The sequence below is a fragment of the Anolis sagrei genome, chromosome 5, assembly GCF_037176765.1.
Source record: "Anolis sagrei isolate rAnoSag1 chromosome 5, rAnoSag1.mat, whole genome shotgun sequence".
Lineage (NCBI taxonomy): Eukaryota > Metazoa > Chordata > Lepidosauria > Squamata > Dactyloidae > Anolis > Anolis sagrei.
Window position 1 is genome coordinate 97,370,796 of NC_090025.1, and position 13,499 is coordinate 97,384,294.

The 13,499-nt window shown below is 42.4% G+C and overlaps 1 protein-coding gene across 1 annotated transcript in view; it reads right to left on the bottom strand.

Annotated features, from left to right (window-relative positions):
• LOC132775424 (lactosylceramide 4-alpha-galactosyltransferase-like) overlaps positions 1–11,512 on the bottom strand; it is a 69,066-nt gene extending 57,554 nt beyond the window's left edge. Inside the window, exon 1 of the mRNA XM_060776164.2 lies at positions 11,161–11,512. The gene's annotated coding sequence lies outside the window, so the exon portion shown is untranslated. The remainder of the gene's footprint in view (positions 1–11,160) is intronic.
• Positions 11,513–13,499: the final 1,987 nt, after the last annotated feature.

The following is a 13,499-nucleotide window of genomic DNA, read 5'->3' on the forward strand; positions in this document are numbered from 1 at the left end:
AGGAACACGAAAGGCACTGCCAGACTACTTCAACCAGAGAAGTCAGCCATAGCAGAGCACCTGATGAACCAACCTGGACACAGCATTTTATTTGAGAACACAGAAATGCTGGACCACTCTCACAACCACCATGTCAGACTGACCTTCCTGTCAACAAGTTCCTTCTCATGTTCAATTGAAATCTACCAATTTGTAATTTCAAAATACAAAACCTAGTCCTACCTTCTCAACAGAACAAGCCTCAGCAGCAGCTCCACTTTCTTTCTTTGCACGTGTAAAGAAAATAAAGTTTGCTTTCTTAGGACAAAAACTGAAAAGTTTCCTAATACTGGGAAAATGCTGCTGGGTTTCTAAGTCTAGCATATGGAAAATATGACATTGTGACATTCTTTGGAAAGCTATTAATAGTAGGATTCTTCTGGGGGATAAATATTTACTTAATAAACCAAACCTGGCAGATTTCTACAAAATGTAGACCAGGCATGTAGCCGGGGGGGGGGGGGAGGGGGGGCTTGAGCTTCCCCCCCCCCCCCCCCCCCGAAATTCTCATGGTGGTTCGCGAAAAGGCCTTACTGGTGCGTTATTTAAACTGTTATGTTTATTCATATCATGATCTGATCACCATAATCAATATATCCCATATGCATGGGGGTATTGGGGTAATGATACAAAAGGTTTGCTAGGCTAGACCATCTTTCTCTCAGACTCAGCCCCCCCCCAAACTCAGCCCCCCCTGAAACCCCCCCTGAAAAATTTTTAGCCCCCCCCCCAAACGAAATCCTGGCTACGGGCCTGATGTAGACCAATATTAACTATTGAAGGGAAGGAGGGTAAGCATTAAAGTATATGTTTGCTCTTTAAATAAAGTCAATATTATAAAAGGTAAGACATAGACAGAATCCATCATATTCTTCTACTACTTCTAACAGCTTCAATTGTCTAAAATGGGGAAGTACAGAAAAATATTCATCTATATATGTTAGTGTGCTTTTATTGTATTACACACATACACCCCAATTGTTTCTCTGCTCTTTATCTAACAATAGATATGTGAGTTTCAGTTACTGTCAGATGGATACAAATAATTGCTGGTGTTTACATTTTTAGAGGAAGAGTGACAATTGATTCATTGGGCCAGCCTTACTGAATCCTGAGATCTTTCTACACCAGACCCTGTTTAATGAAGTTACTCTATTTACTCGAATCCAACACTCACAGTTTTGACTAAATTACCTTGTCAAAATTAGTGTGTGCATTAGATTCATGTAGTTCAATAATCTTTGTGCTGGTACGGCTGTACCAGGAGCTCCAACTTTATTTTCTTTCTGTTATCTGTTTGCAATTATAGGGCAGGCCTCCTGTCCATCATAATTGAGCTTTGGTTCCGCCCCTTGTTCAGGGCTCTGTGGAGGGAAAGGAGCCGTTTTTGGTCAGTCTCACACAAGGAAGCTAGACTATAGGATGTAGACCAGCTCGTCCCGTAGAAAAGCTTCTTTTCTCAGGAGCACCCAGGGAAAAGGAACATCCGGAGGCAGCAGAAACAGAAATTCCAGGGAAAAGGTCTCAAGGCTCTGGCTGAGAGCTCACAGCCTCTCAGCCTCACAGCAAACAGAGGGAAAACAGCCCTGAAGTTCTCAAAGAATTCTCTGAGGGAGGACAGCACTACAGATCCACAGAACTCCAGCTGAAATATCTTCAAGCCTCGGCTGGTAGGTCTACTCGATACCCAGACGCATTTGGAATCGGTAGTAGGACCCACACCGATGAGGCATAGATAGTAAACAGCCTGGAAGAGGTTAAAAAGGGTTTTTCCTACAGAGAAGGTTTAGTTAATTCAAGTCAGGTGCCAGTCCATTGAGGACTAGACTAAGAAAGCCTTGAAGTGTTGTTTGAACCATTGAAGATTTGTTGTTTGTTCCATAATAAAGGCTTTGTTGTATCATTAAAGGATCATAACTTCAGAAAAATCCCTGAGAACCTCTCTTTGAGGCGCCCCTGGTTTCCCGCTGGGCTTAAAGTATACGTCCCATAGAAAAGTACAGCTATTACAGGCCCAGCGCGTGACAGAACAATCTTAGTGTTGAGTCAAAGCTGCTTCAGGAACACCTGGAGCTCCTATTTGAGAGATGTCATCTGTAATTTAATTGTCATATATAGTTCAATGCCATATAATCCTGGGATTTGTAGCTTGGTGAGGCATCTGCACCCTTTGGTAGATAAGGCCCAATGCCTTGTAAAACTACAGCCCTCATGATTCCATAACATTGAACCAAGGCAGTTGAAGTGGATTCATTCCACAACATAGACACACCCCGTGGTTTCTTTTCCACTGCTGAAAGCTTTGGCATCAGGCCCGTAGCCAGGATTTCGTTTCGGGGGGGGGGCTAAAAATATTTCAGGGGGGGTTTCGGGGGGGGCTGAGTTTCGGGGGGGGGCTGAGTCTGAGTGAAAGAGGGTCTAGCCTAGCAAACCTTTTGCATCATTACCCCAATACCCCCATGCATATGGGATATATTGAGTATGGTGATCAGATCATGATATGAATAAACATAACAGTTTAAATAATGCACCTGTAAGGCCTTTTCGCGAACCACCATGAGAATTTCGGGGGGGGGGGGCTGAAGCCCCCCGAGCCCCCCCCCCCCCCCCCCCCCCCGGCTACATGCCTGTTTAGCATTCCAACACACTGTTTTTAAAGATGGAGTTCTAAGCAGGCAGAAACTATAATGGGCATATAACAAAGAGTGCACTTTTTGGTGCTGCATATTACATTAATCATCAAATACTTTTTGGCTGCAGAGTTTTGAAAATTTAGGTGGGCATTAGACTTGAGTAAACACGGGTAAATCTGCAAAACAGTTTACCCATTCCATTTTAAAATTACATCACACTATTTATTTATCGTGTCATCCGCAACCAGAACATTGTATTGCATTTCTAACAGAACAAAACAAACAAACAGATAAAAAAAAACCCACAAATTTTGCAAACTTGGTAGCTGATTAAATGTCCTTTGACCAGTATCTGGCCACTTGGAGTGCCTCTGGTGTTGCCGCAAGAAGGTCCTCCATCGTGCATGTGGCAGGGCTCAGGTTGCATTGCAGCAGGTGGTCAGTGGTTTGCTCTTCTCCACACTCGCATGTCGTGGATTCAACTTTGTAGCCCCATTTCTTAAAATTGGCTCTGCATCTCGTGGTGCCAGAGTACAGTCTGTTCAGCGCCTTCCAAGTCGCCCAGTCTTCTGTGTGCCCAGGGGGGAGTCTCTCATCTGGTATCACTCATGGATTGAGGTGCTGGGTTTGAGCCTGCCACTTTTGGACTCTCGCTTGCTGAGGTGTTCCAGCGAGTGTCTCTGTAGATCTAAGAAAACTATTTCTTGATTTAAGTCATTGACGTGCTGGCTGATACCCAAACAAGGGATGAGCTGGAGATGTCTCTGACTTGGTCCTTTCACTATTGGCTGCAACTTCCCGGCGGATGTCAGGTGGTGCAATACCGACTAAGCAGTGTAATTTCTCCAGTGGTATAGGGCGCAGACACCCCGTAATAATGCGGCATGTCTCATTAAGAGCTACATCCACTGTTTTAGTGTGGTGAGATGTGTTCCACACTGGGCATGCGTACTCAGCAGCAGAGTAGCATAGCGCAAGGACAGATGTCTTCACTGTATCTGGTTGTATCACACTTGAAAGGGAGGCTTCTATCATGCTCACCAATGTCGTTGTCTCTTCTCTCCAACCATCTCCCAATCTGTTTCTTTAGAAAACCTGGAGTGGTGATCCGGTGTACTTAAAAGTTTGCACATGATTTTGTGATTCTAATAAAAATATTGCTTTATTGACGGTTCATACAGTCATGAATACTTTTTGAACCTTAAAATGTTCTTTTGTTCTGTTTTCAGTGAAACAGAGTATATATTCAGCACTTTACAGAGAAAGAGGGTAGACCCACAGACTAAGGGCGCATCTAGACAGCCCCTTTATTGGGGGAGTTACCGCATTTTATTTATTTATTTACTGTCCTTGTATACCGCCGTTTCTCAGCCTAACTGCCGACTCAACACGGTTTACAACAAAATATACAGTGCACAGTATACAATTAAAACCATAAAAAACATAATACACAATATTACACGAAATCACAAAATCACAATCCAATACATCTCCTAACTAAAATCGTGGTCCAATTGCATCATCCATATTACCAATCCGTAATCAACACATTCATTGCACCGAATTAACCAAATGCCTGTTTGAACATCCAAGTTTTTAGTCTTCTTCGGAATACCATCAGCGAGGAGGCTGATCTTACCTCCATGGAAGGGCGTTCCAGAGCCGAGGGGCCACCACAGAAAAGGCCCTGTCTCTCGTCCCCGCCAGCTGCACCTGTGAAGCAGGCAGGATAGAGAGCAAGGCCTTCCCAGAAGATCTTAGGGTCCTGGTGGGCTGATAGGCCGAGATACGTTCGGATAGGTAGGTTGGGCCAGAACCGTTTAGGGCTTTAAAGGCCAACGCCAGCACTTTGAATTGAGCCCGGTAGCATGGATGATGTCCTGGACCAACCCGAATTAATTCACCCAAAACCAAAAACACTCCTAGTTTGTGACGAATTATTTTGATAGTGGATTTATTCCGCATTTCTTCCCCACCCTAAACCTTAGACCTAAGGTTCCCATTGAAATACTGGTAAGTTTATGTTGGTTCAAACTGTTCTTAATTTTAAATATTGTATTGTTCTTTCTCTTTTTTGCGCTACAAATAAGATATGTGCAGTGTTCATTTCATTCATTTTTTTTCCAAACTATAGTTCAGTCCCCCAACAGTTTGGGGGACTGTGAACCTGTCCTTTGCTTTAAAAAGTTAAGGACCCGTGATATAAATCTTCCGGTCTCCTTAGTCTGGAACTGAATGTGCTGCTTCAGAATTATTTCTGAAATGACATGTGTGATTGTAATTGCACATTACCTTTTTAGGACATTGCTGATTGTGTGCGTTTATTCCCTGAAGAAGCTGTTGTACTCTCCATTTCCTCCATAGGCCAATAAAAAGTATTTCCTTTGGGGAAAGCACTGGAAGTAGTCTAATTACTTTAGCTGTACAGCTGACAAGCAACAATGTCCTATCTGTACATTACTGTTCTCAGACTGGTAGTAATTACTTTTCTTCTATTGTAATTCTTCCTTGCTTTTAACTAATACAGAGTACTATTGAAAGTTAATGTGAGATATCAGGAAGAATAGATTGAATATTACTATTTTAGATAAGTAAATATGTACGTCAGAGTCTACTTAACCGCATCAATGGAAAATAACAGTTCGTATATTGTAAAGCTAGCCAGCTTCTATCTTCAGTGTTGTGGGAACTAGAAATGTATTTTGTTACAGAAATGGGCTTCTCTCACAAGAGATTGTGCTACTTCATAAAGCGATCCACATAGCAATGATACCTCTGAAGTTCACAAAAATATTGCTCAAGTACATCAAAGTATGCACATGCAACTATGAAATTATCAGAAAGAGAGCTATGCTGGAATTTCTAAATTTAATGTTGTAATTCTCACATGATGGTACATTTAAACACTGTTATTTTATTATTTACTTATTTATTTATTTATTTAAAACATTTATATTCCGCCCTTCTCACCCCGAAGGGGACTCAGGTTACACACGGCAAACATTCAATGCCGACACACAGATTCACATCTATATAAATAAAAATGTAATGTTCATTTGTGCTATTTACAAAACTCAAAAACCACTGGGGCAATTGGCACCAAATCTGGACACAAGACACCTAACAACCCAATGTATGTTCTCCACTCAAAAAAATTGATTTTGTCATTTGGGAGTTGTAGTTGCTGGGATTTATAGTTCACTTACAATCAAGGAGTGTTCTGAACTCCACCAATGATGGAATTGAACCAAACTTGGCACACAGCACTCCCATGACCAAGAGAAAATATTGGAAGGGTTTGGTGGGCATTGACCTTGAGTTTTTGGAGTTGTAGTTCACCTACATCCAGAGAGCACTGTGGACTCACTTGACAAAAATTGGCAAGAATACTCCATATGCCCAAATATGAACACAGATGGAGTTTGGGGGAAATAGACCTTGACATTTGGGAGTTATAGTTACTGGGATTTATAGTTCACCCACAATCAAAGAGCATTCTGAACCCCACCAATGATAGAATTGGACCAAACTTTCCACACAGAACCCCCATGACCAACACAAAATACTGTTTTCTCTGGTGGTCTCTGACGACCCTTCTGACACCTCCCCCCCCAGCGACACCCCCCCCCCCGGGGTCCCGACCCCCAAGATGAGAAATGCTGTCTTAAGGCCAGCCAGTCCAACTCCCTTCACCAGGGTAAGAAAACATAACCAAAGCCCTCTTTTACTTTTCCAAATCACCAGACTGGGCCACAGCAACTCGTGGCAGGGGACTGCTAATAATAATAATAATAATAATAATAATAATAATAATAATAATGGGGATGAGAGACAGGGCCTTCTCAGCTGTGGCCCCCCACCTATGGAACACACTCCCAAATTGTTTCAATTCGTAATTACTCCTCACACTATTCCAGCATAGCTCGAAATTGTTTCAAAAGTCATTTTAATACAAATTCATTCCGATTTTAGAAGCTTCCGAAGAAGATCAACCAAGCCTAATAGATACTGCCCACAAGGGGCTTTCCTGCAGCCCATGGAAGGGATTATGCTTCTTCAGTCCTTCTTCTATCTGCCCTCCTGACCAAGCAAACTGAGAAGAAAGAAGGAGAAGTGGTCGTAGAAAGTACTTTTTAAAAAAAAGTCAACTTGTGCAAGCCTGAGCATTGCAAAGGTTATTAATAAGAATGAATACACAAGCTGGGAGAGGTTGCAGCAGTTTGCTTTTGCCATGACCATATTCTTTCTTCCACATACTTACTGAAATATCAAGTTCCACTCATGTCTTCCCTTCTATCTCTGCCCTAAGTGTGCCTAATTATTTATTAAGTCCAGTAAGGATAAACCAGAAAGAATTTTTTAAGCTTCAATGAATCACATTATCATATAATGAAAATTCCTGTGACGCCTACAAAAAATCCCTACCCCTTCCTGTTTTATGGGTGACCTTTTTTGTTTTGGTTTGTTTCTGCTGTTTGGAATACTTTTCCTCAAACACAAGATCTATTTAATCCATCTATTTAAAAAAAACAAATAAGTTTGGTTAGTTTGTTTGCATAATTCAAAGATAGAAATCCTATCTTTGCAATATTATCTTTCCTCGCCCCTCTGCCATCAGTGTGGTTTGAATAATCTTTAGTGTTTATCTTGTTCTTTGAGATCATTGGCTGCATCTTTATTCCCTGGGTTTTTTTATATTTTTTCCAAAAAAATAAGTTAAGATGGCTTTTAGTACTGTGGGGAAACATTGTCCATTTGACATGGAGCCAGAAACTAGACTGGAACATTAAAGTAGATGAAATAGAATCATAGAATCATAGAGTTGGAAGAGACCTCATGGGCCATCCAGTCCAACCCCTGCCAAGAAGCAGGAATATTGCATTCAAATCACCCCTGACAGATGGCCATCCAGCCTCATAGAATCATAGAATCAAAGAGTTGGAAGAAACCTCATGGGCCATCCAGTCCAACGCCTGCCAAGAAGCAGGAATATTGCATTCAAATCACCCCTGACAGATGGCCATCCAGCCTCATAGAATCATAGAATCATAGAATCAAAGAGTTGGAAGAGTCCTCATGGGCCATCCATTCCAACCACCTGCCAAGAAACAGGAATATTGCATTCAAATCACCCCTGACAGATGGCCATCCAGCTTCTATTTAAAAGCCTCCAAAGAAGGAGCCTCCACCACACTCCGGGGCAGAGAGTTCCACTGCTGAACGGCTCTCACAGTCAGGAAGTTCTTCCTAATGTTCAGATGGAATCTCCTCTCTTGTAGTTTGAAGCCATTGTTCCGCGTCCTAGTCTCCAAGGAAGCAGAAAGCAAGCTTTCTCCCTCCTCCCTGTGGCTTCCTCTCACATATTTATACATGGCTATCATATCTCCTCTCAGCCTTCTCTTCTTCAAGCTAAACATGCCCAGTTCCCTGAGCCGCTCCTCATAGGGCTTGTTCTCCAGACCCATGATCATTGTAGTCGCCCTCCTCTGGACACATTCCAGCTTGTCAATATCTCTCTTCAATTGTGGTGCACAGAATTGAATACAATATTCCAGGTGTGGTCTATCCAAAGCAGAATAGAGGGGTAGCATTACTTCCCTAGATCTAGACACTATGCTCCAATTGTTGCAGGCCAAATCCTATTGGCTATTTTTGCCACTGCATCACATTGTTGGCTCATATTTAACTTGTTGTCTACGAGGACCCCAAGATCTTTTTCACACGTCCTGCGCTTGAGCCACGCGTCGGCCATTCTGTATCTTTGCATTTCATTTTTTCTGCCTAAGTGGAATATCTTGCATTTGTCACTGTTGAACTTCATTTTGTTGGTTTTCAGACCTCAAATCTTTCTGTGGAAATACATGAAAGCTTCTGTAGAGGACCGGTGTAAGCAAGACTGGCTGGACTCCAGTTGAGAGATACCTAAAAGTTAACCAATAACCGACACACAAGAGACAAGACAAGAAGATAATCCTAATAGAAGACAAAATCAATACCAACAAAGCTATTTGGGGTAAATCAGTAACTAAGAGTATTAACCCTCCCTGTCACACTTTTCAACTCTTTACACACCTTGTCCCTACCCTCTTCAGTGGTTTTTTTTTTCCCCTTTCACAGACTCTCCCTCTATCTTTTTCTTTTTTCCTTTTGTTTTTAGATAAATAGTTGATATTTGGCATGTCGATGATTAACATTCCCTCGATGTACTCTTGACTAAAACCTTTAATAAAAATTATTATTTTAAAAAAATGATGGATCTGGACCAAACTTGGCACGAATATTCCATATGCCCAAATATGAACACAAATGGGGTTTTGGAGAAATAGACCTTGACATTTGGGAGTTGTAGTTACTGGGATTTATAGTTCACCTACAATCAAAGAGCATGCTGAACCCCACCGACAACAGAATTGGGGCAAACTTCCCACACAGAACCCCCATGACCACAGAAAATACTTAAGGCCATCTAGTCCAACTCCCTTCACCAGGGCAAAAAAACATAATCAAAGCCCTCCTGACAAAGAGCCATTCAGCCATAGATATAGATAGATGGATAGATATGATTCACACACAGAGATATAGTATCATAGATTTGAAAGGGACCCCTAAAGAAGGGCAATGATATGTTGCATGTTCCAGAGTAGGCAAACCAGACAATCTCCACATCAACACTGACAAAGAAACAGCAAGAAATACTGTTTATCCACAAGGTTATAGACATTACATATATTAGAAACCAACACATTCTCATTACTTTATTTTCCAGATCATCAGACTGGGCCACAGCAACGCGTGGCAGGGAACGGCTAGTAATGTAATGTAATGTTCGTTTGTGGGATTAACATAACTCAAAAACCACTGGACGAATTGAGACCAAATTTGGACAAAATACACCTGTCTGGCCAATGAGTGACCATCACTCATAAAAACACTGAAAGCACAGCAGAAGGGACTTAAAAAGTCAAAAAATGAACAATTCATTACAACATATGCGCAAAACCACACATCTATATAAATAAAAATGTAATGTTCATTTGTGGGATTAACAGAATTCAAAAACCACTGGACAAATTGACACCAAATTTGGACTCAAGACACCTAACAACCCAATGTATGTCCTCCACTCAAAAAAATTGATTTTGTCATTTGGGAGTTGTAGTTGCTGGGATTTATAGTTCACCTAAAATCAAAGAGCATTCTGAACCCCACCAATGATGGAATTGAACCAAACTCAGCATACAGTTCTCCCATGGCCAACAGAAAATACTGGAAGGGTTTGGTGGGCAGTGTCCTTTGGTTTTGGAGTTGTAGTTCACCTACATCCAGAGAGCACTGTGGACTCAAACAATGATGGATCTGGACCAAACAATGATGGATCTGGACCAAACAAATCTCAATATGCCCAAATGGGAACACTGGTGGAGTTTGGGGAAAATAGACATTCGGGAGTTGTAGTTGCTGGGATTTATAGTTCACCTACAATCACAGAGCATTCTGAACCCCACCAACGATAGAATTGGGCCAAACCTCCCACACAGAACCCCCATATGGGCCACAGCAATGGCTAATATATATATACACAAATTTATTTATTATTTATTTATTTGGAGTGCTTCTACCCCACCCTTCTCAACTCCCTAGGGGGCACTCAGGGCGGTAGTTCACTTACATCCAGGGCAAACAAACATATAAACAAATATATACACACATATACACACACAAAACACACACACACACATATATATGCAAACACACATATAAACAAATATACACACACATATACACACACAAAACACAGACTGGGCCACAGCAATGCGTGGCAGGGGACGGCTAGGAAATAAATAAATAAATAATAGCATTCCATGGAATTGAGTACCATGGCTAGGGGTGATAGCAGTTGTCGTCCCCCAATATTGTGAAGATTGCACTGTTTCCACTCCTATGAGAAGAAACAGGCTGGTGTAAGTAGCTTGGCTTTTTCTTGCTAAGCAGTTGCCACAAAATACTTTCTCTGGCCATTCCACAAGCAGAGCCTGCAGACAAGATCTTCCCTTGTGTATTCCCAGGCACACCATCTGTGCATGTGAAGATTAATGAATATGTCTAAATTTTGTAGATAAGGGAACCATCGAAGAATGAAACTCATGGGTTACGTTGCTAACTTACATCTTTAAAGATATATTTCTGCTCTTGTTCCCCATCTCAGCATAGCAAAAAAGCATTCTTCTCCTACATTGTGGAAGTTTTGGCCCTTCAAAGAGATGTTCTCATGTTCCAACACAAGCAAGAACACAAAACACTATAAGTCACATTGTCTCTGCTCCCCTCTTTTCTCTTTCTCTCATATGAACACATACTTGGTATATAAAAAGCCTCTCAGCATTTCCTTGCTCCCCTCTTATCAGTTTATCCAGTCTTCTCGGTCCTTCTAAAGCTCATTAGAACGACACATGTGCCCAGCTCTTTCCGACCGAAAATAAATGCTTACCTTGCAGAGAGAAGTGTGTCCCGAAGAGCCGAACTTCAGAGTCGTGCCTGCTTCTTTGAGAACAGTTTGTCTCCAGAACCTCTGAGGTATTACTGTCATTCTAATCCTTTTCCCAGATTAAAAAAAAAAACAGAAGGTCCACTCCCAGTTATTACATTGCCATTATGTCCAAAGCCTGATGTGCTGTGTGCCCCACCTCTGCAGCTTATCTTTCCAGCTCAAGCCTGGCTTGCCTGAAAGGATAACTAATACAAGCAGGCAGCTAAACACCCTATATGATTTTTTCAACCCCTTATGGCTTCAAAAGCAACAAGTCCAAACGTGAGTAACCGGGTGAGTCCGTTGCCACAAAAACAAGGTACCCTCCATGCACTTGCAAAGGGAAGCATAAGCTTTCTTGTAATAAATCCACGGTTATGTTCTGATTAATGTGTTTTGTTGAAAGTAATTCTCCTCAATTAAATGCTTTAAGGCTTCCCCACTCCTGTCCCCCCTCCCAAAGCATACTGACATTTACTAGGAAAATGTAATATGATACTGAACTGTCAGCTATCCAAACAAAATTGCCGTTCTTTTCTTCCTCGAATAGCTCAGTACGGATGAGGAGCAGCAACATCAGTAGCAAGTGAGAACGGTACTAAACGTCTTTCCAGAAACAAAACATCAATTACTATCAGAGACATATTTTCCATTAGCAGTAAATTAACAGTACAATGAACCTTGCCATGAAAAGCTGAGCTCCTGGAAATGCGTGTGCCAAGCAATGCAGAGGTGTAGATGTTTTTTGCCCTTAGATTCGAGAGAAGGACTTCTTTTCTGCCCAATAAGAATTGTGTATCCCAAATTCAATCATATGTCTATGTGTACAGTATTATTATTATTATTATTATTATTATTATTATTATTATTTATTTGTACCCCGCTAGCATTTCCCGCAGGACTCGATGCAGCTTACAAAGGCCAAGGCAGAGGTACTCCTGGTCAGTCGCAAGGCCGAACAGGGTATAGGGTTACAGCCTGTGTTGGATGGGGTCGCACTCCCCCTGAAGACGCAGGTTTGCAGTTTGGGTGTGATCCTGGACTCATCGCTGAGCCTGGAACCCCAGGTTTCGGCGGTGACCAGGGGAGCATTCGCACAGTTAAAACTTGTGCGCCAACTGCGCCCGTACCTTGGGAAGTCTGACTTGGCCACGGTAGTCCATGCTCTGGTTACATCCCGTTTAGACTACTGCAACGCTCTCTACGTGGGGTTGCCTTTGAAGACGGCTCGGAAGCTCCAATTAGTCCAACGGTCGGCAGCCATGATACTAACTGGAGCGGAACGCAGGGAGCACACAACTCCTCTGCTGCACCAGCTCCACTGGCTGCCGATTTGCTACCGGGCTCAATTCAAAGTGCTGGCGTTGGCCTTTAAAGCCCTAAACGGTTCTGGCCCAACCTACCTATCCGAACGTATCTCGGCCTATCAGCCCACCAGGACCCTAAGATCTTCTGGGGAGGCCTTGCTCTCTATCCCGCCTGCTTCACAGGTGCGGCTGGCGGGGACGAGAGACAGGGCCTTTTCTGTGGTGGCCCCTCAGCTCTGGAACGCCCTTCCCATGGAGGTAAGATCAGCCTCCTCGCTGATGGTATTCCGAAGAAGACTAAAAACTTGGATGTTCAAGCAGGCATTTGGCTAATTCGGTGCAATGAATGTGTTGATTACGGATTGGTAATATGGATGATGCAATTGGACCACGATTTTAGTTAGGAGATGTATTGGATTGTGATTTCGTGTATTATGTTTTTTATGGTTTTAATTGTATACTGTGCACTGTATATTTTGTTGTAAACTGCGTTGAGTCGCCAAATAGGCTGAGAAACGGCGGTATACAAGGACAGTAAATAAATAAATAAATAAATAATAAAGGCCTCAACACAACAACAGCAAAACAATAACAATACAATTAAAGCAAATTAAAACATAAGCAATAACAAAACAATACATCATTACGCAATAAAAAACCAGGGCCGGGCCAGTGATGAGTACAGGTTAAAAATTGCTGGATGTGGCAGGTGGTATGTTGGATTTCCGGGCATGTGCAATGTGCAGAGAGTCTTAAACTCTAATAAAGTGCTTCTGGGACGTAGTGCTGGAGATTATCCTATTCCGGAAAGGCACATCGGAATAGCCAGGTCTTCAGATTCTTCCTGAAGACTGCCAATGTGGGTGCTAGTCTAATGTCTTTGGGGAGGGTGTTCCAGAGTCAGGGGGCAATCACAGAGAAGGCCCTGTCCCTCATCCCCACCAAACACGCCTGTGACGCAGGTGGGATAGTAAGCAGGGCCTCTCCGGATGA